The sequence below is a fragment of the Lissotriton vulgaris genome, chromosome 9, assembly GCF_964263255.1.
Source record: "Lissotriton vulgaris chromosome 9, aLisVul1.2, whole genome shotgun sequence".
NCBI classification, from domain to species: domain Eukaryota; kingdom Metazoa; phylum Chordata; class Amphibia; order Caudata; family Salamandridae; genus Lissotriton; species Lissotriton vulgaris.
The window spans coordinates 924,816,369-924,840,526 of record NC_141697.1 but is presented as its reverse complement, the minus strand read 5'-3'; the positions used below and the strand labels follow the sequence as shown (position 1 = coordinate 924,840,526).

The 24,158-nt window shown below is 48.8% G+C and overlaps 1 protein-coding gene across 2 annotated transcripts in view; it reads right to left on the bottom strand.

Moving 5' to 3' along the window:
• LOC147692532 (delta(3,5)-Delta(2,4)-dienoyl-CoA isomerase, mitochondrial-like) overlaps nt 1-24,158 on the bottom strand; it is a 255,505-nt gene that overhangs the window by 178,160 nt on the left and 53,187 nt on the right. The window lies entirely within an intron of this gene.

Genomic DNA, 24,158 nt, shown 5'->3' with positions numbered 1-24,158 from the left:
CACATGTTTGAAGCCACAAAGCTCATTGTTTGTTATCTTGGCAACAGAACAGGGTAGTAATACTGTCATGACTTAGGGGAAGATGGGTGTCAACTAGAAAAGACAAAATCTTGATTTCAACCTTCAGCACATGAATATGGTTCACAGATCAACAGGGAGGATGCAGACAGCACGTTTATTAGTAGAACCATATTCAGCATCATTATGGTACATATAAGCAAGCGAAGTCATCAAGAAATGAGGCACTGAAACGGATGTTTCGAGGGAAAAGATAACAATGAAAAAGATGATGAAGAATTGCAGGGATTAGGATAGTCAAATATAGTTAGAGATGCTGTTTACAAAGAGGGTAAACAAGCATTGGCAATGCCAATAGATCGTGCATTTGCGAGAAGTAGAGCTATTGTGGTTTGTAAATGACAATGTCTTTTACCCATGTGTTATGGAGTGTAATAGATGTATGGGGTGTGGAGTGGAACTATGTGGGTTGGTTTGGAACTTAGTTGTGGATTGTGTGGCGCAGAATTGTATGGTGTGGAGTGGATGTGTGGAGTGGAATTATGAGGTATGGTGTGCAGTGGAATTATGTGCATAGTAATTATGTTGTTTTGAGTGTACTGGAATTAAGTGGTGTGGGATTGTGTGTAATAGAGTGTAATCATGTGGAATGGTATTTTATGTTGATGAGTTTATTTATGTTAAATCTGCGGTATAATGTGGTATTCTGTGGTCAATATTACGAGAGTGACAATGGAACCAGCTTATTTTAAGAAACATTGACCCTTTCGAGAAAATCCCTCAAAGATATGTGTTGGAACTGGTATAGCGTGCCAACCTAGCCAAGGAGGAATGAAGCATTTTATATAGCAATATGGTTAGGCTATGCTGATTACATTTCTGTTACCTGCAGACATCTGATAGTTGCTTTTCAAATCCCTGAACCGGACACTGCTGGGCAATTATGACAGCAGTCACTGACAACCACATTTGAACTTCGGCGAGAAAACAGAATTATTTAAGACATCCTTCTCAGAAGGAAAACCCTTGATTTAACTTCTAAATTTTTGTGCATTTTTTAATCTAGTGCTGTGATGTGTGACGTGCCAAAAAGGAGGGGTGAAAAAGAAAAACATGTCATAAAAGAGGGTGTAGGAGAGTAGGATATGCTTCTTATAATTACCCCGTACACACTTTTTGCTGATGTTTCACTGCTTTCGACTTAGACTGGCTGGGATCCTGCTAAGCAGGACCCCAGCCTAGCTGCTTGCTCCTCTAAATTGATTGCAAGTGCATTAGGTACACTCCAGATTGGATTCTGGGGTACCCTTATAAGTCCCTAGTATATGGTACACTATGTACCCCGGGCATAGGTACCCAAGAGGCCTCCCAGGGGCTGCAGCATGTATTGTGTTACCCCTGAGAGACCACTCAAAGTGACACCACAGGTCTGCTACATCAGCCTGTATAAGGTGGTGTATGCACCCCTTACTTAGATATAGGTTCACTTTATCTACCTTATATCACTGCACATATAACCCTATCAGTCACCCCTACGACAGGCCTTATCAATCCTGAAGGCAGGGTGCTGGATTTTATGTGAGAGGGTGCTGGATTTTATGTGAGAGGGTGGTCCTGCATGAGCAGAGCCCCTCTGCAGCCTTCGAAACCTATATTCCGGGGTTGTTTGTGATGCAGCCAACCATATACTCCAGGGTTCCTCGCTCAGCCCAACCCTCTTCAACATCTACATGAGCCCCCTCGCCGCCATCGCACACAAACACAACATCATCTCCTACACTGACGACACCCAGCTGATACTCTCCCTCACCAAAGACCCAACGACCGCCAAAACCAACCTCCAGGAAAGTATGAAAGATGTCACAGAATGGATGAAACTCAGTCGCCTGAAGTTGAACTCAGACAAAACGGAGGTCCTCATCTTCGGACAATCCCCCTCCGCCTGGGACGACTCGTGGTGGCCCACAGCACTGGGCTCCGCCCCAACACCCGGGGACCACGCACGCAACCTGGGATTCATCCTGGACATATCCCTCACAATGACCAAGCAAGTCAACGCTGTCTCGTCCTCCTGCTTCAACACCCTGCGCATGCTCCGAAAGATCTTCAGTTGGATCCCCACCGAAACCAGAAAGACCGTCACCCAGGTCCTCGTCACCAGCCGACTGGACTACGGAAACGCCCTATATGCAGGAACCACCGCCAAACTTCAGAATCGACTACAACGCATACAAAACGCCTCAGCACGACTCATCCTCGACATCCCTCGCCACAGCCACATATCCGCCCACCTGAGAAAGAAACCTGCACTGGCTCCCCGTCAACAAGAGGATCAAGTTCAGGCTCCTCACCCACGCACACAAAGCACTCCACAACATAAACCCAGAATACCTCAACAACCGCCTCTCGTTCTACACTCCCACACGCCAACTCCGCTCCTCCAGCCTCGCCCTCGCCACCATCCCACCGATTCGCAGAACCACCACCGGAGGAAGATCATTCTCCTACCTAGCGGCCAAAACATGGAACTCCCTCCCCACACACCTATGAACAACCCAAGACCATCTCACCTCCAGGAAACACCTCAAGACATGGCTCTTCGAGCAGTAGCAGCAGCAAGACCTGGCTCTCGAACAGTAACAGCTCCCCCCCCCCCCCTTCAGCGCCTTGAGACCCTCACGGGTGAGTAGCGCGCTCTATAAATGCTTTTGATTGATTGATTGATTGCTTGATTGATTGAAGTGCATTATAACCTTGCCAGTAAATGCTAACTTTAAAACTTTGGCAGTTCGGGCTGGACTGTTCCCATGAAGCACAGGGTCAGACTGATTTGCATTTGGCCATGTCTGAACTGGGGTGGAAGAGTGGGCTAAAGAACGGTGATGGATTAAACCCATGGGGCAACAGCTATTTACCCTCTCCAAATGTGCTGTACCATAATCCAGGTCTGAGCAACAATTGGCCAGGGTGGGACTACTGACGTAATAGCCGTAACTTAACTACTAATCTCCCTGATGTTATTGGAACTCTCCTTGACTGCAGCATATCTGGTAAAGGGGCTTTAGGGTTGTCAATTTCTAATATATCTTCTTTTGGTCCCTCCACTGGGGCTCTCCCTGTTTGTATCATTCCAACTGTTATGGAACCTTTGGTAGTGGCAGAGGGCGTGTTGGAAAAGCCTGCTATGGGGTCCACTTCCTCCAAGCAACAATTCTCAGTTGATGGAATACCTATAGTTAGCGACCTAAGGCTTATCAGTTGGAATGTAGCAGGAATTTACCGCACTCTGGATTCTCCGGAGTGGAACACTTTATTGACCCCTTTGGGGTATGTGACGTATGTCTTTTTCAAGAGACTTGGTCCCTGGAACCACGGTGCAAGGTTGGTTACACGACCTACTTTGTTCCAGCTAGCCACCCCCCTTTATGAAGGGGCTGCCCATCGGGCGGCCTACTCATTTGGGTCAACATCTCATTGGGCTGCCGGATTAAACAGATAGAAAATAAAAGCCCTGATTTGCAGAGGATAACCATGAGAGAGCCTCTTGGAGGGCGGACATCGTATATTTTTAATATTTATGTCAGGGGACCTAATGGGAGTATGCCTTCCCCAACCCTAGTGAGTCTTGAGGAGGAACTTAGAGCATGCAATCCTAATTCATATATTATGTCAGCAGGGGACTTCAACTGCTCATATGAGCCGCTGGCGGCTGATGATATTCTGGGTACCCTAGAAGAGGACGCTAGAAGAGGCATCCCTCCGTTATTAATGGCACCAATCAAGAGGTGGTCCCAACGGGTCATCCAATTGAGCGCTCTCACATTGGAGTATGGGTTAAGAGCAACCAATGGGAGAACGATGTCGGACCGTGGTGGTGCCCATACGTTTAATAGGCCAGAACATTCTTCCAGAATCGATTACATCATGTTGGACCTTAAACTTTGAGCCCACTTGCTGGATATGGTAGTTATACCAACTACGGATAGTGATCATGACCCTCTCTCACTATCCTTGTCCACCTTGTGGAAGGCGGATATTGCTATACAGGCACCCCAGTTGCTGAGGCAGACGGGTGAAGTCTGCCCGTCAAACTGTGGGAGACGCCTGAAATGGGACAAGGTTGCCATTGAGGAGGGTAAAATTGTAGACATAGGGGTGATCATGTCCGAGGCGCTGACTAGTTTGGAGTCAATGACGCAGAGGCCTCAGGAGATATCCTCGCTTTTTTGCCATATAACAAAATCCCTGGGCGACCTTTTTATTATACGTAGTAGAGAAGGTAGGACTACAGGTCGGTTATGTCCCAAGGCCGACCCAGGATGGTATTCCACTGACTGCCGGAGGGCAAAGAGGGAGTTAATTGTAGCAGTCAAAGCAGGGAACAGTGGGTTAATTAGCATTGCGAGAAAGAACTATAGGTGTGCAATCGGGAAAGCTAAGAAAGAGTGGGATAATCAGTTTTGGAATGACCTAAAAGATGCAAGTGCAGGGAGTGATTCTAGATGTTTCTGGGATCTCGTTAGATCTAGGCATAGGCCTGTCGACTCACTTATTACATGCAATATCCCCGAGGCATCCTGGTTCGAACATTTCTCTCTCCGGTATACTTCCTCATCGGAAGAAGGTTTGGGTCTTTTTGTTTTACCACCATTGAACCCCCCTGGACTAAGTGAGGCCATAGAGTTTACCGCCTTGGAAGTGGAGAAGGCAATCAAACCCCTCGTTCCTAATAAAGCCGCAGGTCCAGATGACTTACCGGGGGATTTGCTTCGCCTCCACTTTGCGGAATGGGGCATTCTTATTTCTTCCCTCCTTAATGCAACTTATTTGGGTGCTACTCTTTCTAAATCTTGGATGGGGGCTGAGGTTGTCCCTGTTTTTAAAAGGGGGGAACGGGACAACCCAGGAAACTACAGGCCCATAAGTTTAATTGACTCCACACAGAAAGTTGCAGGGAAAGTGGTCCTTGGAAGGGTCCTCCAGTGGGCTGAAGAACATAGAATTCTGTCTGACTACCAAGCAGGCTTTAGAGCAGGCACTGGGACTATCAAACAGTGCTTTCGTCTAGTCCTGCTATACTGGAAGGTAGTCTTACTGGGCAAAGGCAGTCTGTATCTTGCGTTTATCGATTTACGGACTGCCTTTGACCTGGTACCCCGGGGACGCCTCTGGAGGGTACTGTGTGATATGGGGATGGACTCGCATTTGCTATCTCTAATTATGAAGTTCCACGCAGAGAATTATGCGCAGGTGCGGTGGGGCAAACAGGCCCAAAAAACTGCCCGTATAACAGTCAATCAAGGCGTCCGCCAGGGATGCGTTCTTGCCCCCACTCTGTTCTCATTATATGTGAACGGAGTGGTGGAACACCTTTTAAAATACTCGGCTGATGCACCATCCCTGGCGGGCAGGAAAGTCCTCACCCTATTGTTTGCGGACGATACCCTTTTAATTTCTAAATCCCCAGCCGGTCTACAGAAGCTTCTTGATAGCTTCCAGTCCTTCTGTGACAGCAGGGGATTAGTAATGAACACTGAGAAAACCAGGTTTTTGGTCTTAAACCCTCCAAGAAAGCTTGGTCGACTACCGATGTTTAATACTGTAAATTTGGAAAGGGTAAAGGAGTTTGACTACCTGGGCATCCACCTCAGTGACACCATGAAGTGGAATAGTCATCTCCAAAAAATGCTGTTGGGCCACAAACGGGTGGTTGGGGTGCTCATAAAGGAACAGAGGTCACCCAGTATCAAACCCATTGCCCCAGTCTTAGACATTTATACAGCGAGAGGTGTCAGTGCGGCACTATATGGGGCAGAGCTGTGGGGCTCTCAAAATATAGACCTGCTTACATGCTCGGAGAACAAGTTCCTAAAAGATCTGTTGTGCGTCCCTTACAGCACCCCAACCCTGCCCTTGATTCTAGACATGGGTTGTCGTGCTATTGCTGATCAGGCCAGAATGAGACCCCTCCTCCTCTGGGCCCACTTGTGGAGGGTCCCCGAACTCCACAGCTATGCCGAGGGTCTGAGGGAAATACTATCTTTGACGGGTTGGTCGAAAATAAGGTGGCTCAGGGATGTGAAGCATATGCTGTGTGAGCTGGGTCTTGAAGAAGCTTGGGACTCTCGATCGGCCCCCTAAACAAATCCTAAAAAGAGTGTACTGGGAGTGGGTAGCAGGTAGGAGGAATTCCAATCCTGACTTATGTAAATCGTTCAGAGACTTTCTACTAGTGAAGGAAGTAGCCCTCCGTGAGGTTTATCTGGATGTAATTTTGCTTCCTGCAGATAGGGCTCTCTATTTTAAATTTAGGATAGGCTTGCTTCCGGTGGGGGATCCGACTTCCCGTTGGAGGATCCCAGCACAAACTATATCATCCTGCCCCTTCTGTCCAGATAGATTAGAATCTGTGCCCCACCTTCTGTTTGAATGCCAAGCCTATAAATGCCCTTGCGACAGGTGGCTAAAGCCTCTGTGCAAAATACTGGGAACTAGACAGCATAGTCTAGCTTTGAGAATTTTAAAGTCTGATTCCCGGCCCCTGTTTGCCTGTGGCATGGCAAAGTTTTTAAGCGGGACATGGCGGATTAGGTTAAGAAGGCTTAGTCACATCGTTTAATCCTGTTTTATCTACAACTGAAAAGCTTTTAACTGTTCATTGTTGTTTTATGGATTGTATTTTGCCTGATTGTTTCTATGATTGGTTTTATCCTGTAAAAAAAAATGTTATCATGAGTTTGTATCGCTTTTTAAGATATGTTTTATATCGAAATAAAGCCAACTTGACTTGACTTGACTTGATTAAACCCAGATGTGTGGACTGGGTGTGAGTGTTTGATTGGTTCAGATGCTCCGTCCATCACCACCCCCTTTTGTACCGCTTTGTTCGCCATAAGTTGGCAGGGTATGCTCAGACGTGAGTCCCTTGCTCACTTTGCCACTGGATTCAAGCAATTCTGGCTGAAGACGGCTGTAATGCCAGAAACCGGTCCTAGGAAGCTTGAATCCGGTCCAGGGAAGCCATGGCTTGGCAGTTCGGGCTGGACTGTTCCCATGAGGCACAGGGTCAGACTGATTTGCATATGGCCATGTCTGAACTGGGGTGGCAGAGTGGGCTAAAGAACGGTGATGGATTAAACCCAGATCTGTGGACTGGGTGTGAGTGTTTGATTGGTTCAGATGCTCCGTCCATCATCACCCCCTTTTGTACCGCTTTGTTCGCCGTAAGTTGGCAGGGTATGCTCAGATGTGAGTCCCTTGCTCACTTTGCCACTGGATTCAAGCAAGCCTGGCTGAAGACGGCTGGAATGCCAGAAACCGATCCTAGGAAGCTTGAATCCGGTCCAGGGAAGGCATGGCTTGGCAGTTCGGGCTGGACTGTTCCCATGAGGCACAGGGTCAGACTGATTTGCATATGGCCATGTCTGAACTGGGGTGGCAGAGTGGGCTAAAGAATGGTGATGGATTAAACCCAGATCTGTGGACTGGGTGTGAGTGTTTGATTGGTTCAGATACTCCGTCCATCACCACCCCCTTTTGTACAACTTTAAAACGGCTGCATGGAAACATGTTGTGTTGGGTGTCAGACACCTTGGAATCATACCTCCCCGCCAGTAACTGGCGGCGAGGTATGATTCCACCCTTCTAGGGGGCAAAATAAGACAACACCGGTACACCCGGTACCAGCTTTCTCGACCCTGGCATCACAAGATGGATTCTGCCACTGTTGCTGGATGAAACTCCAGCAAGGGAAGGCTTGACAATAGGTTTCCTGTCACAGGGAGGTGTGACCACCTCCCAGACAGGGTCTAGTGTATTGGGGCGGGGTGCGTGCACTCAGAGTGCTTTGATGTCTGCACTCGGGGCACGTTTGGTGTCCCTCTGCATCGTCCAGCTCAAACCGGTTGCAGGAGCCATTTGCTCCTGCTCTGGCGCGAAACTGGACAAAGGACATGGGTGTAGCCACCCCTCTGTCCTGACCCTCCCATAGGTGGGTCCCTAGAGTGTGTCCCACTCTTTCCTTGGGTATAAAGTAGGAGCCCCTGACTACAGGATTTTAGATTTTACCTAAAGTAAACTCTGCTACAGAAACCAAGTACTTCGACAATTTGCACGTTGCTGGATGACTGAAGAATTTCCCTTGGAGTAAAGGAGTTACTCCCCTGCAAGGCAGGCACCTTAACCCCTTCGCTGCGGCGGCTATTCCGCCGCAGCGCTAAGGGGGTAGGGCGGCCGCGCGGCGGTCACGTGCTTGGGACGGAACCGCTCCGTCACGGCACGCGGGTGAGCTGTGCTTGTGACGGAACGGTTCCGTCACGAACGCGCCCGCTCAATGGAACGCACCGCGCAGGCGCGAAATCAGCGCCGCGCAGGCGCGCCGAGCGGGCCGTGACGGAACTGTTCCGTCACAAGCACAGCTCACCCGTGGCTTGTGACGGAGCGGTTCCGTCACAAGCATACAAGGGGTTAAACGCATCTGACCGGTTTGCATCTCCAGAGCTCCTGAGGACTACGAAGATTTCTGCAACATAGAATGTGGGTTTCCAAATGTCCCTGAGGTCGACTAGTGCCCTCAGCAGTCCTGTGACCCGCATCCCTCGTGGGGACCGTGCCCCCTCTACCCCTGGGCACCATGTCCATTTGTAGCAGCATATGCTTTTCGGTGATCCCGGAGGCTGTGCTTTGGGCTACGTGTAGTCCTGACGTGAGCAGTAATTTCATCAAAGATTTCCAGCCTACACTCCGCGAGTGTTCTGTGGGCAGGTATATTGTGATGCAGCTTGAGGTCCCTTCACGATCCCTGATCCGTTGGCCTGTGGGATCCTGTGAAGGCAACTTTAACTTTCAGTGGGCTTTCCTGGTTTCTCCAGATGTGCCCTGACTCTCCATCGCTTGGAGAGACCCCAGTACCTTGCTGGTCCTCAGCAAAGCAGCTTTTCCTCTGACCGCGTGGGTTGCAGTTGCCAAGGCTTGTTGCTGTTCAATCCAATACGGACCCTCCCAGCACTCGACATCCTTCGTGGGACAGCTCACCTCCAGACTTTCTCCTGGCCCCCGTGGCTGCAGAGTCAAGCTTCACCTCCTCTCACCTGACACACCTGATATCGGTGGGCATTCGTCTATCCTGCCCCTGTTTACTGTGAAGTGACCCAGACTCTGTCCTCTCTGCTTTCAGGTTCTTCTCAGCTCCGATCCAGGCTTGGATCAAACCGGACACTTCTCATCTTCCTGGCAGCAGCACTTCTTCACCTCACGCCATTGAAATCAACGCGCGTTTCCAACTCTAATTGACCCCTATGCACCGGCTCTCCTGGGATAGGTAACACGGGTACCTCGGTACTCTCAAGAGTGCTGGCCTTAGAACCTCCTATGTTCCAAAGGGTTTGCTTTAAGTCCTCTCCAGAGTGTCCTTAATCTTTAAAATTTCAACCGCGACTTTCCCATAGAGTTGTACGGAGCTCGCAGCTTTGTTCTCACACTGCACACGTCCTCCGTGGGTCCCCTGTGTCATTACTTTGGGTGGTTCATTAGGGTCCCAGCGATTCTAGGTGCTCTAGGCACTGTGTCTTGTCAAGTCGTGGTGATTTTACCACTTTCTTAGTATATGGTTTGGTCTTGCCCTGGAGCCCACTGTGTATTGTACTATTTACTGTTGTTCTAGTGATTTAATATTGTGTGCTTTCTTTCTCTAGTCTCATAAAGAGGTTAGTAGAGAATGTTTAGTAATAAATACATATATTTTATATATTCCTTGTGTGGTTCTCCTTTCATTTGGTCATGTAGGAGGTAATAATCTGGTAAACCAAGATGCTTTACATTCCTTCAAGACTTAACCTGAAGGCTGCTCTCCATAGCTACCACTAGGATAGCTTTCAACAAAGGTTGTCTTTTACCTAATCATCAATAAGGGTTTTTTGGACTGGTACAAGGTGCCCACTTTAATTAGTGGTCAGCATATACCAGGCCAACTTGTCACAGACAGAAAGAGGCAGTCATCGAAACACAAAACATATGGTTGATTTGGAGGTGAGCAAGGTGTGACAGCGAGAAAGGGACTGGCGTAGAAAGGTGGGAAGACAAGCGTATGGAGGCGAAAGAAAGTTATCGGTTGTGAAAAAAGAGCAAAATGTGTGAAGTACATAAGGGGAAAAAAGAATGCTGAGGAATAAATAAACGGGTTACAGAGATGAGGGACTGGAGAAAAAATATGGAAAGGGGTAGAAATATAAGATTAGGAAAGGATAGGATAAGGACAGGCGAGGAGGACAAAAAAAAGATTAAGAAGGCCTCACACAGGAAGGTTTACGAGGCATGCCCGAAGTGTTTGGTGGCGGGTTTTGGCCAGTGTTATAGCCATGCTGAGCAGCAGATGTGCTGCTAGAAAACTTGACTAAAAGACATTCATATTGACAAGGCCAATAGCTCTGGCACTGCCAAGATCTATTGGCTTTGCCAATGCTTTTTTTGTCTGGAGTTTTATATAGGGCAAACGTGACCCAAAAGAATCAGAGCACTTTATATGAGCATCAGTTGCTTTACAGACAGGCACATTTTTATGTTGTTGGGTACAGGGAGATTAAGTGATTTGCCCACAATCACAGGATGTTGAGCGTTCCTGCCAAGACCGCTCTAGTAATTAGGCCGCATCCTCTCCCTTGTTCGGTGTTGATGGGGTCCTGCTGAACAAATGTGGAAGTTATAGCGAGAAACACTTGAGAAGCTGCCGCCAAGGATGTAGCTTAACGGCCAGAGCTGCCGACAGGGAACCTGGTAAGCCATTTTTGAATCTCGGGGTCGGCTGAACAGTTTCTTATTGTGGGATAATCACTATGCTTCCCCCTGCATACGACAATGAATGTATAATTGTGTAATGTAACTGTTGAGCACTTAAAGCGCTCCAATACCATTGGCTGGTGTTAGCACTATAAAAAGATGAAGGACGAAGCAAGCGGTCCAATACCATGGGATTTTGCAAAAATAAAGAAGCAGCGACGAGGGAGGTAGTGGAGGGACGGGTCGTGCAGGGAAGAAGGAGGGGATGGGGAGATGGGCAAGCGATGGCAGGCGAGGGCAAGAGAAAGCAACAACAAAGGGGCAAAAAAATAACTTAATTGAAGCAAGATGAGCGACCAAAAGCGTCCATAAATTGTTATTTTTAGGTCAAGCCTGTAACAGTGCTTGCGCTGGTCAGGCGAAGACTTTATGTAAGGGCTTTGAGAAATCACTCCAGAGGCTCGCACACGCTCCTGCGTGTGCATTTTGTTTTGTCCCTGGCTTTGGCGTATGAGTGCGTCTTTTTTACAAAGACAGCACGCAATTGGGTAAAGGCGGGCGCATTGCTCCGCCCATGGCCTATTGGTTGCGGTTACCTGCACGGACTCCATGTGTTTTGAATTATCATGCACAAATGCATGCGCGATAATTAAAAACACATGTCTCTGTGTGGCGCACTCTCGCGCCTAGCATTGCAGTGCGCAGATTCCGAAAACGTCATTGCCGAGCCGCGCTGGTATTGATCCAGCCTAGAGGGATTACCCAGACGTCACTGCCCAGCCGCGCTGGGATTGGTCCCAGCCACGAGGGTTTCCCCACGCTCGCCACCAGAACAGAGCTGTGCCCAACACTAGCACAATCACCTTAATCTTCCCTGGGGAAACCGACCCCACAGTAGTAAACTGTCCATCGGCCCAAAAGACCCCCGCCCCCACCTTCCCCAGAGCCCTCATACAGCGAGTCTCCATCTGCGGGTCTCTAACAGGCCACGCGTCTTCTCTGTATACCAGCAGCCCGCTCCAGATTTCCCCCTTGCTTACTCCTTTCTTCCATCTTCACTTCTCCTCTTCTCCTTTCCACCACCACCTTCCTTCTGCCGTGTTGCTTCATTCGTTTCCCTGCTTCCTTTCACTTTTCCTCTACTTATTGCCTGCCACCTCTTCCTTTTTACTTCAACTATTCTCTTCCACGTATTATACGTAGCATCGCAGCATCAAACTAGAATTCAAGGGCATTGCATTAATTATCTGCAATGCACCTATTTGCTTGCCTGCAAATCAAGATGTCTCAACACCCTGCATTACGCGAGTTCAAACATTCTGACTGATTTCAATTGGGATACATGTAACAACGTGTGCATCAGGTAGCTGAGCAGAATAACATCCTTCTGACAGCAAAACGAGTAATTCCTCACAAACAACAGTTACCTGCACGGATTGATGCACTCTGGGAGATGCAGGCTATCATCAGTCACGTGATCAGAGACGTTACAAAAAACGCGAGCACAGAAGCACCTGGTGAAACTTTCTGCCCGTGATCAAGGCTGTAGTGCCGAAACTAGTTGGACTGCAGAAAGCGCTGTGCAACGAATCTTGAATTAAAAGCTCCGTTTCCTGAATTGGGCCTCTAGTGTGTTTTTCATGGAGTGTGAAGTTGGCGGGCGTCAGATTAGGGATTATGTGGCAAATCCATAATTATGTGAAAAACGCAACAGTTGTAAAATAAGATACTTCCAGTGGTCCTGCCTATGAGCATAGCAAATAATGCAGAGCAGCAACAAGTGGCACACAAATACATTTATAACAACGCAAATCTGACAGAAAGGTAGGAGGAAGTGCAGTTTTGAGTTTGCCAATTAGAGAAAAAAATGAAAATTAAATTCAACGATCACAATTTAATCATCTCTAGAGTAGGCAATTCGGCTTTGTGAGAAAAGTGAAGGGTACATTTTTTTTTACAGCATAACACGCAGGATGAAGCGGCCTGGCAGAACATACACAAACTAATTTATTACATTTTGTCCTGACTCACATACATAGTAATGTTGTGAACTCAATGTACTCAAGATGATTTTTCACATGTGCCAGGTTGTCTGTGTGACATTTCTGAAAGCAAGACATCTCGAAATGAATGAATGAAATGAAAAAGGATTTATAAAGCGCATGACTGCCCGGGAGCGTCCCAGCGCTGGAGTGCAGAGGAGATCTGAGGGGAACTAGGGGGGGGTGACAGGTGATATTATGGATCTTGTGGGAACAGGTGCGTCTTCAGGAGTTTACGAAACTTCAAGTAGGTCGGTTCGGATCGAAGACTAATCGGCAGGGAGTTCCACAGGGTTGCAGCGGTGACCGAAAAACGCCGCCCTCCAGTTCGGGCCTTCCTAACCCTTCGAACAGTGGCCAGGTTACCCTGGGAGGAGCGCAGGGTCCCGGTGGTTTTGTAGGGATAGAGCATTTTCCCAAGGATAGGGGGCCCTTTGCCCTGAAGGGATCTATGGGTGATACACAGAGCCTTAAATTTGATCCTTTCCCGGACAGGCAACCAATGAAGAGCTTTGAGTGCTGGTTTGGCAGATGTTCTCCGGGAGGTGCCGGTCAGCAGCCTAGCCGCTGAGTTTTGGATGCGCTGAAGGATATTGATGGTAGATTCTGGAGCGGCCATAAAGAGGGCATTACTGTAGTCTAATCTAGATAAGATAAGACCCTGAATGAGCAACTTTCTGGATTGTGTCGGAAGTAGGGGGAGAATCTTACGGGCTGAGCGGAGTAAGCCCACACAGGTGCCAGCAGTCTTTTTGGCCTGTGCCTTAAGGGAGAGGTCTTGCTCCAGCCATACCCCTAGGCTTTTGAGTTCTTTCTTTGGTGGAGGGAGATCCCATAGGCACAAGGGCCAGATGGAGGGGGGAAGGGATGTAATTTGCTGGCCCAGAAGCATGAGTTCTGTTTTTGTGCCATTTAATTTAAGTCGAGAGTCGCACATCCATGTGTAGATTTCTGAGAGGCAGTTATGCATTTTTTTAGAATTGTCCTTTTCCAGGGAGAGCGAGACAACCAATTGGGTGTCGTCAGCATATGTAACAACTTTAATCCCAAAAGGGAGTGACAACATCCTCCAGGGGGGCCATATAAATGTTAAATAAAGTAGGGCTCAATGAAGAGCCCTGCGGCACCCCACACTGGAGGGAGAAAGGCTTGGAACGCGCGTTTTCTTCCCAAACCTGGAAGGTTCTGTTCTTCAAAAAGTATGTAAGCCACCGCAATGCGGTGGCTCTTACCCCTAAGTTAACAAGGCGCTGGACTAAGATCTTATGGTCCACGGTATCGAATGCTGCGCTTAGATCCAGGAGGATCAGCAAAGCCGATCCTCCCGAATCCAAGATGCACCTTGCTTCCTCTACCACTGTTAAGAGGGCGGTCTCAGTCTCCTGGCCAGGGCGGAACCCGGTTTGAGAGGTGTGGAGCAGCCTGTTGGTTTCTAGAAAAGCAAAGAGTTGTATATTTGCAGTTTTCTCTGCGATCTTGCTAAGCCCTGGCATCAGAGAAATTGGTCGGAGGTTTGCGAAGTCATGGGGGTCAAGTTCTGGTTTCTTTAGTAGCGCCTTTACTACTGCCTTTTTCCAGCCATGGGGAACCACCCCTTGATCAAACGAAGCATTAATAAGGTCTGTAGCCAAAGGGGAGATGGTAGGTCCCACCTGCTGAAGAATATACATGGGAGCCGTATCATTAGGGGATCCACTCTTCATGGCGGACAGAGCAGTTTGAAAGTCGTCTTTGGATATGTGGGTAAAGGAATCCAGAGTGGGGTCTGTGATTGCAGCAGTAAGATCCGCAGGGGCAGAGATATGTGACTTTAGCGGTAGGGATTGTAGGATGTTTATTATTTTGCTCTCAAAGAAGGCCGCTAATTGGTTGCATCTGGTGTCCGACGTATCCTGCACCAGCAGGGGGTTCGGGATTTTGAGCAGATCTTTTACTATTTTCTATGTCTCTCGAGATGAGTTGGAGGACGTTCTAATTTTCGCTTCGAAGAAGGAAGCTTGGGCTGTTTTCCGAGCTGATTTGTAAATCCTCATGGCTGCAATTATATTTCTCCTTGTTGAGGGGGGCCCAATCTTTGATCCACCTACGTTCTAGGTTTTTGCAGATTTTTCTTAAGTCTCTAAGCTCTTGAGAGTACCATGGTGATTTAAAAACCTTGCTCTTCTTTTTCATTTTTTTCTTGGGTGCTACAGAGTCAAGGGTATTAGTCAGCCAATTGGTAAAATTAGTGTCAGCTTTCAGAGGGTCGGGATCAGCGGGAGGGGCAGTGTGTTCTAGTTCAAGGGTCCAGCTCTCAAGGGAGAGTTTGGACCATGCTCTCTCCAGAGTACGAGGCACCTGAGCCTGCGGGGAGTCCGTGTTGGTTTGCCATGCGAACGGGACAAGGAAGTGGTCAGACCAAGGTAAGGGGAGAGAGGGAGATATTTCTAGCTGGGGGATGTTTGAGAAAATCGGGTCGAGGAGATGTCCCTTTGTGTGTGTAGCCTCAAAGTTTTTTAGGTGGAGGTTAAACGCATTAAGCTCCGATTTAAGATCGCCTGCTATTTTGTCGGGGAAGTCATCGAAATGAAGGTTCATGTCCCCTAGTAGAATAACAAGTACAGTGCACAGAGGTGCCGGAGTCTTTTCGGACTGCAGTGCACTGGTTGTACATGTGAGATCTCAAAGTGCAGTGCATTTTTATTGATAATGGGGTTGTGGTAAAAAGCCTATTGAATGTGTAAAATTTTATCCTGAGGCAAGCATGTATTCCTGAATCAAAATGATGCCTAGGACTCTGCTAGCACAATGTTATTTAATGGATGGGACCATTTAATTATCGCATCCTATACCCAATACATTGTATTTGGATGAATCAAATTTTATATTTCATTTCCTCGGGTAACCCAACCCTATATAGAGAACAGCAAATGCTTTTTTTATGTGTGTTTGATTTCAATTTAATTGAATCAAATTTCTTATTTATTTGAGTCTATTTTTGACACATTTAAACAAACAAATATATATATATATACACACAACACTTTTTACATATATACATATACAGTACATACAAACAATAATAAATTGGTATTGCGGTATATTCTGGTAGCCCAATTTTTTACATAGGATGCTAGCTCCTAGTATATAGCCTCAGCATTCCTTAGACAGTAAGCTCCTCCAGTCCTATTTACAAAGAGTGTACCAGATCATTTTTAATTTTTAGATCCGTTCAATGTCCTTTTTACTCCTTGTGAAACCAATTGTTTCGTTTATAGTTTTCAGTATTTTGGCTGGGGTCTTCTCTCAAACAAAGGTGTCGACGCGTTTCAGCCCACTAATTTTGGGCCTCATCAGGACTTGGGCTAGTGCAATAATCCATCTACAAAATCATACAAAAAAATTCACCAATTACTATATGTATTCATTATTACGTGGAGTCAGAGTCAGGGTTCTATGTACACTATATACAACTATATACATCTTTTAACTATTTTCCAAAACCTTGGAGTGGTCAGGCTAAATAGGTATATATCACCCCTCTTTCACTCTCTGGCAAAACCATATAAGTCTGTAAGGCAGGGAAAAGACCTATCTGTCTAGTTCCTTAGCGTAAACCTCTGACCGCACAGCGTGCTTAAACACTAGAGAAAACACAGAGAGAACACCCTGTGTGTAATATGGGCGTGCACCAATCGAATCAACCTTATTCCCCATAGTGCTCCATTAGCCAAAAGCATAATACCTGTGCATACCTCAGTCAAAGTACTTACACCTAATAGGTATCCTCGGGCTTCCCTATAGATATTTATGTGGGTGGTGGCCCTTTAAGACGTGTCTGGCGTCCCAGCGTCTCAGATGTCCTACAGGGGTAATGAAGAAGCGTGTAAAATCACTCGACTCAAACTGTACAATATAGCGTATTAATCCTCATCGAATAGTAACCTCTATCGCCTATAAGTACTTACTTTCCGTGGGTCTTCTGCTGTCTAGACTCACTTCGCACAGCGCGGGGCGGGGCGGCTTTCTCTGTCTCTCTTTCCTTTCCGACGCCGTTCTGGCAGACCGGAACCTGATATCAAGCCGGTCACGTGATGCAACCAACATGTAAGTCTTAAACACTAAAAAAGGACTAATGAACCCGTTCTGATCGTAGAGATAGAAGAAATCAACGGGGGGAGATATATATACATATACTCTGCCGACCTTACTGATCTTTAGGGTTGTGTTGGATTAAAAATAAAAAAGCGGCGGTATTCTATAACCAAGGGGGACAGAATCGCTAAGGTTACTTATATAGTTCAAAAATGGAATGCAATACGTAAATTATAACTCTAGGTCAAACCCACTGTACAAGGGTCGAGGTGATATCGCCCATAGTCTGCCACTCCGCACAATCTTTCAGGATGTATTACTATATATAAACATCCACTATATACAATTTTATATATTTTTAACAGTTTTTTATACTCAAGATACTTTCACCACATACTCTATAATTTTATTGTCTCATTATTATATAGAGTCCAACCTATATTCAGTGTGCCAACCTGCAACTGTCAACTGCAACTGTCTAGAGGCAAGGTTGATTGAAAAATACAAGACGGCCTGTACCGGGCTAAATGACAGAGACGAAATCTGGGCATTAATTTGATGTAAGGACATAATAGAAATTTGATCACTCACTTGAATATCTGAACCGGATATACATGACTTGGTAAATATCTGACAGTTGCAGGTTGGCACACCGAATATAGGTTGGAATCTATACAATAATGAGACAATAAAATTATAGAGTATGTGGTGAAAGTATCTTGAGTATAAAAAACTGTTAAAAATATATAAAATTGGGGGGAGGAGCTTCGCGGGCAACCAAGATGGCCGCGTAAGCTCGGAGCTCCGCGGACCTTCCGATCCTCCTCATATATCCTGTCTGAAATCCTGATCCACGTGGGTGGATTATTATTGCTGATGGTCTACTGAGACGGGAGCTGCCTTCCGCCTCCGAATCGGTGGTTCCTACGCAGAGCTACGTCGAATGGAACTCCGTGCCAGGGCTGTGCCATTGTCTCTCCGGTCTCCGCCACTCCGCACGATTGGACTGCGTAGTGACTGTCTGCTGTCCCTACTGGCGGAGTGCTAGTGCCTATAGTGGGTTCTATAATCGAACTGATCTAACTGCCTAGCTCGGATTCTCTTCTTGGCTCGCTGGGCTCGGACTTGGCTGGTTTAGCCTTTGTCCTCATCGGAACCAACATGGCGGGCAGAGTGGACCCCGACAAGACGTCGAACAAAGGCGTCCGCGGAAGAAATCAGTCGCAACAGAGTAAAATTGAGCGGTATGTCCAGCCGAGGACGCCGCCTGCCACGGGGTCTTCTGCCAAGAGCCTTCCAGCTTCAGGCTCACCTGATGGCTCCGAGCCTACCCTGAGCGACATCATGGGTGCCATTACTAGTTTCAGAGCTGACATGCAACAGCAACATGAGACCTTAACCCACAAGGTGGACACTATGGCTGTTGATCTTACTCTCATTAGAGCCGACTTGGGCAAGACCAATGATCGAGTGAAGTCATTGGACATTAAGACCTCCAGCCTAACGGCCGACGTCTCGGACCTGCAAACCGAGGTCCGGAACCTGCGGATGACTGCGGATCAATTCTCGAAGAAACTGGAGGACTTTGAAGGACGTGCCAGGCGACAGAACGTCCGCATAGTCGGTGTTCCGGAGGGATCGGAGGTAGCGACTACGGACCTCTTTGTGGAGGACTTGATCAAGAACCATTTGGCACCGTCTGGTCTCAGTGACTTTTTCTCAGTGGAACATGCCCATCGGGTGCCGGGCGGCCCGCCGAAAACGGGCATGGCGCCTAGACCCTTCGTAGCACGGCTTCTCAACTTTCGGGACCGAGACGCGATCCTGCAGGCATCCAGACGGCATTGGCCGCTTAAGTACCAGAACGCTGAACTACACTTCTACCCGGACTTTACCAGGGCTGTTCAACGACAACGCCAGAGCTACGCGGGCGTAAAGCGGCGCCTGCGAGACATGGGGTACAAATACTCTATGATGTTCCCTGCCAGACTCCGGGTTGAACATGAGGGCCGTGCCCTGTTCTTTGACTTCGCTGAGAATGTGAGTGAATGGTTGGACACTCTGTCGCCGCGTCGAGAGGCTCGAGATGAACACGAAGGAGGTGCAACTGGTGGCTATAATGTGTACTACAGGCGGTTGGTGACCCCGCTCCATGAGACTGTCGGTACTGTTATTCAGGGACCCTGTTGACTTTCCTGTTATTTCATGGAGGGTGGCGGGAGGTGTTCGCGGGGATTCCTTTCTCCTCTGGGACTTTTTGTAGAGTAGTTTATGGGGCGACAGGCACACTGCTGGTTGGGGGGGCTTTTTAGTCTGATGCAGGGGTGCAGGGTGGGGGGTTCGTTTGTTCAGGTTTATTTGTTTGTTTGTTCTTTCTCTCTTCTTTCCTCTAGGCAATGGGTCATGATTACTGATGTTTTTCACTTGTTGGTTGGGTTGGCTGGGGTTGGATGGGTCGGATTGTGGGACAATGGGGGGTAGGAAACTAAAAGTGATCAGTTGGAATGTTAATGGGCTGGGTGATCGTGTTAAGAGAGGGGTGGTGATACAACTGCTTAAAAGACATATGCCCGATATTGTACTCCTGCAAGAGACGCATTTGGTTGGAAACTCTTGCAAGGCTCTTAACCGTAAAGGCTACAAGATGGTGGCCCACTCTGGGTTCTCCTCGGGTTCCCGGGGGGCGGGAATCCTGGTGCGTGCGTCTCTTCCCCTTGTGATAGACGTCACTGTGATTGATGAGAGGGGGCGCTACGCTGCAGTGGCGGGGAGGTGGGAAGGGCGTTCCCTCACGCTACTTTCGGTTTATGTTCCCCCCGGCCTACAATCCAGTACTTTCCAGGACCTTGGTGGCGCCATTTTGTCCTTGCCTGATGGTCTTTTGGTGGTGGGGGGTGACTTCAACTCAGTCTGCTCTGGTTCCCTGGACCGCCAACCGCCGAGGGATCTCCGCAGTTCCCAACTGTGGTTGCCTTCCTTTATTGACTCCATGGGTTTGGTGGACAGCTGGCGACTATTACATCCTACGCTCCGCCATTTCTCCTTTCTTTCGAGTGCCCATGGTAGTCTCTCCCGTATAGACTACGTTTTTACCTTAGCTGCGCATGCATCTGCCGTTTCCGAGGCCCGTTTTTTTGGCGCGGGGTATTTCCGACCATTCCCCGTTGTGGGTCTCGTTTGATTTTAATATCGTCCTGTCTGACCGACCGGTGGCGGTTAACCCATGGTATTTCCGTAATTTCAAGACGCGTGCGCTCCTTGCTAAGGCCATCGATCTCTACTTCTCGGAGAATGTGGGTTCGGTTGGCTCGTCTATTACGTTGTGGGAGGCATTCAAGACTGTGTTACGGGGGGAGGCTCTTGCTCTCATTGCGGAGGCCAGGCGAGTCAGGGATGCCGACCTCGCATGCACTGAAGACGAGGTTTTGCGCCTCGAGTCCCGACTGGGGCCTCAGCCCGACCCTTCTCTTTTGCATGCCCTCTCCCTTAAACAGACGGAATACCATGATCTCGCCACAAATGCAGCCCTTGCCCTGGCTAAGGAACAACAAGGTCGTATTTACGACGTCGGGGATAAAGCTGGGAAGCTGCTGGATTGGCTGGACAGGCGCGAGATGGCTAGCCGCGTGGTGCCTGAGATTTTGGGCGACGATGGGGTTGCCGTCACGGACCCAAGTGCTATTGCCGAGTCTTTTGCTGATTATTTCCGGGGTGTCTACACTTCCACCTCAGATCGCTCCGAGGCTGACTCGGCTGCGTTCCTCTCGACGATTGACTTTCCCTGTCTTTCTGAAGAGGACCGTGCTGACCTAGATCGAGACATATCCGCTGATGAGATCGCCTTGGCGATCCGTGCATTGAGATCGGGTAAAGCGACTGGCCCCAACGGTATTCCGGTCGAGTTATACAAGATTCGACCGGATGTGGTCTCCACGCACTTGCGGACTATGTTTCTGAAGGCACTTGATGAGGGCCTCCTCCCCTTGGATCAGAGGCTGGCCACCATTGTGGTTATTCACAAAGAGGGGAAACCGAGAGATGTGTGCCGCTCCTATCGCCCTATCTCTCTCCTGAATGTGGAGCCTAAGATCCTAGCCAAACTGCTTGCTAACCGTTTGGTAGGAATCATCGGTGATTTGGTGCACCCGGACCAGTCGGGTTTCATTCCCCACCGTAACACTGCCCTTAACCTACGTCAGCTCCATGGTGTTATGGCCAGAGCTCATACCCTTGAGGAACCGGCGGTGCTCGCTTCCCTTGATGCCACGATGGCTTTTGACTCTCTCGAGTGGAGTTATCTCTGGGCGGTGCTGGCGAAGCTTGGATTTGGACCAGTCTTCGTGAGTTGGGTGCAACTCCTTTACGCCTCTCCGCTGGCTAATGTCACGGTCAACGGCCGTGTTTCGGCGACCTTTGCCCTTCACCGTGGTACTAGGCAGGGTTGCCCCCTGTCGCCTCTCCTGTTCGCCCTGGCTCTTGAACCGCTCGCGGCCATGCTACGTACGCACCCGGACCTACATGGCATAACTTGGGCCCCAGGGTTTGAAGATAGGATTTCCTTGTACGCGGATGACATTCTGCTATACCTTACTTCTCCCTGCAAGTCGCTTATTGTGGCATGCGACGTGCTCAGGCTCTTTGGACGTCATTCTGGCCTTGTCATCAATTGGGCCAAGTCTTCTCTTTACATTCTTAAGGGGGACACACCGCGCCTCCCCAGAGGCTGCAATATCCAGATGGCCGGGCAGGGCTTCAAGTATCTGGGAATATACATTTCCGGTAGCTCCAAGGCGAGATATGACCATAACCTGCTCCCCCCTCTCCAGCGGCTGCGGAGAGACGTGGATAGTTGGCGCAAGCTCCCGCTCTCTCTTCTGGGCCGGGCAGCATTGTTCAAAATGATGTCCTTGCCCAGATTCCTGTATGCATTGCAAAACACTCAGGACCCGGTTCCGGCTCGCTATTTCCGTGAGATTGAGGGTTTACAACGGGCCTTGCTCTGGGACGGTCGGCCCCGTGTCGCCATCCAGAAGCTCACGTTACCGTGGTATGACGGTGGCATAGCCCTACCGGATGTCCGCCGGTACTATTGGTCCTCTCAGCTCACTGCTATTAACCACGGATTGTATGGCCTGTTGATAGCCCAGGCTACGCAATGGACAGGTGGCTCTTACACGGTGGCAACTACTATCGTGCTCTGTATTCTAGGTCCTTTGATCGGCGCCTGTCCGGCCCGACCAAGACGGCGGTTCATACTTGGCGGTCGATCACTAAAGCGCAGGGTTGGCAGGGCAGACTGACTAGATTCACCCTGCTGTACGACTCGGATATCCTGGGCGGACTGTGGCACACCAAGGGCTTCGACAAGTGGGATCTCATAGGCATCTCCAGAGTGAACGACATGGTTATTAAGGGCGAGGTCAAGACTTTTCCTCAACTGCAGGCTGAATACCGTTTGGGCGCTTCGGAGTTTTTCCGCTACGCCCAGTTGAGACACGCGTTGCTCTCTGCCAAGCCGACGGAGGGAGAGATCCCCGAAAGCTCCCCCTTGGAGGACAGGATACTGGATGGCCATATGCCTGACAGCGCTATTTCCCTGTCGTATAAGAAATTGATTAATGTTCGAACTGATCTCCTCCTGCGCTTGCGAGACCAATGGACGGCAGATGGCCTGGAGCTTGACGATGAAGACTGGCAGAGTGCAGTGTCCTCCCCTAAGGAGGTCGTTATTTCCTCGCGTCTCCGCCTGGTGCAATTTAAAATCCTTCACCGGGTGTATGTTACCGGCCCTCGGCTTTTGCATATGGGCTTCTCGCCGGATGGCCTTTGTCGTCGAGGTTGTGGTGCTCTCGCTACCTTTTTACATATTCTTTGGGAATGCCCCGTTATTGCCCCCTACTGGGCGAGAGTGCACCGGATTATGGGTGAGGTGACTGGTGTAGTGTTGGCTGCGGAGGCGCGGAGGTGTCTCCTTAACGTTTGGGAACCGACTGACCACAACACCGCGCAGACTCGCTGGGTGACATTGGGCAATATGGTTGCCAAGCGTGATATTGCTCAAAAGTGGGGTTCTGCTACAGCCCCCCTGGTGGTACAATGGAAAGCCAACATGGATTGGTGCATGTTCCGAGAGAAGACGGTCTATGTAGCCAGGGGAAGGCCCCAGACATGGAATAAAGTGTGGGGGGCATGGAATGAGTACAGGGGGGATGTGTGCCTGCCACCGGAACCTGTCACCCTAGACGAGCACTCATCACCGTAGCCTGTGACACCAACTGTTTTCTACTGTTTGCATTTCTCCTGTCTTTCCTTCCCCCCCCCTCCCCATCCTACCATTCATTCTTATATCGATTCTTTACCCGTCCTTCTCTGCCCTTTGCCGACTCCTTGATGACTCTATTGCTCCATTGCATCTTTCTCGCGCCTTCAGGCGTTTCCTTTCTTGGTTTAGTTCTCTTTCTTAAAAAATAAAAAACAACCTTCAAAGTACTGCTGTAAATAACCTTGCACTTTTCTCTCCTGATATTATGCTGCCTTGCCTCCGGGATGTTAGGCTGAATAGCTGTGTGCTCTTTTATAATAAAGGTTTTAAAAATTAAAAAGAAAAATATATATATATATATATGTCAAGAGCAAAGCGCCAAGCGCTATGGGAGGGCTACCCATGACCCATCTGACCATCCAGCCGTGTTCTTTGTCCCGATGTCCTCACAGCCTCCCTCACTGCTTAAAAAGAAGTCCGACGCGTTTCGGGGCAGACACGCCCCCTCTTCATGGACGTTGCATCAACACGTTGCACTGTAGTTCGCCAACTAATTGAAACACATTTTGTTTCAATCAAGGCCGCCCTGAGTGGGTGTGGCTGATGACGGTGTGCAGCCAGGCTTGCTGGTTGCTGTAGTTCATTTGTTGGTGAACTTGTAGTTTGCCTTAAGTAGGTGTGCAATCCGTTGTTATTTAGTCAGTAGTTTGTGTACCTTGGGTTGCAGGTTGTGGGGGTGGGCTGCGAGGTCATTAAAATTCACAATGATGTGTCACGCTGAATACGCGGGGATTCGTATCCCTGCTGCAGTCTTCACCGGCTTCTGCATTTTAGATGTTCGGCGAAGTGGAGCCCCTCCCCCGGTTATGGCTAACCGTGGAAAATGTCAAGAGCAAAGCGCCAAGCGCTATGGGAGGGCTACCCATGACCCATCTGACCATCCAGCCGTGTTCTTTGTCCCGATGTCCTCACAGCCTCCCTCACTGCTT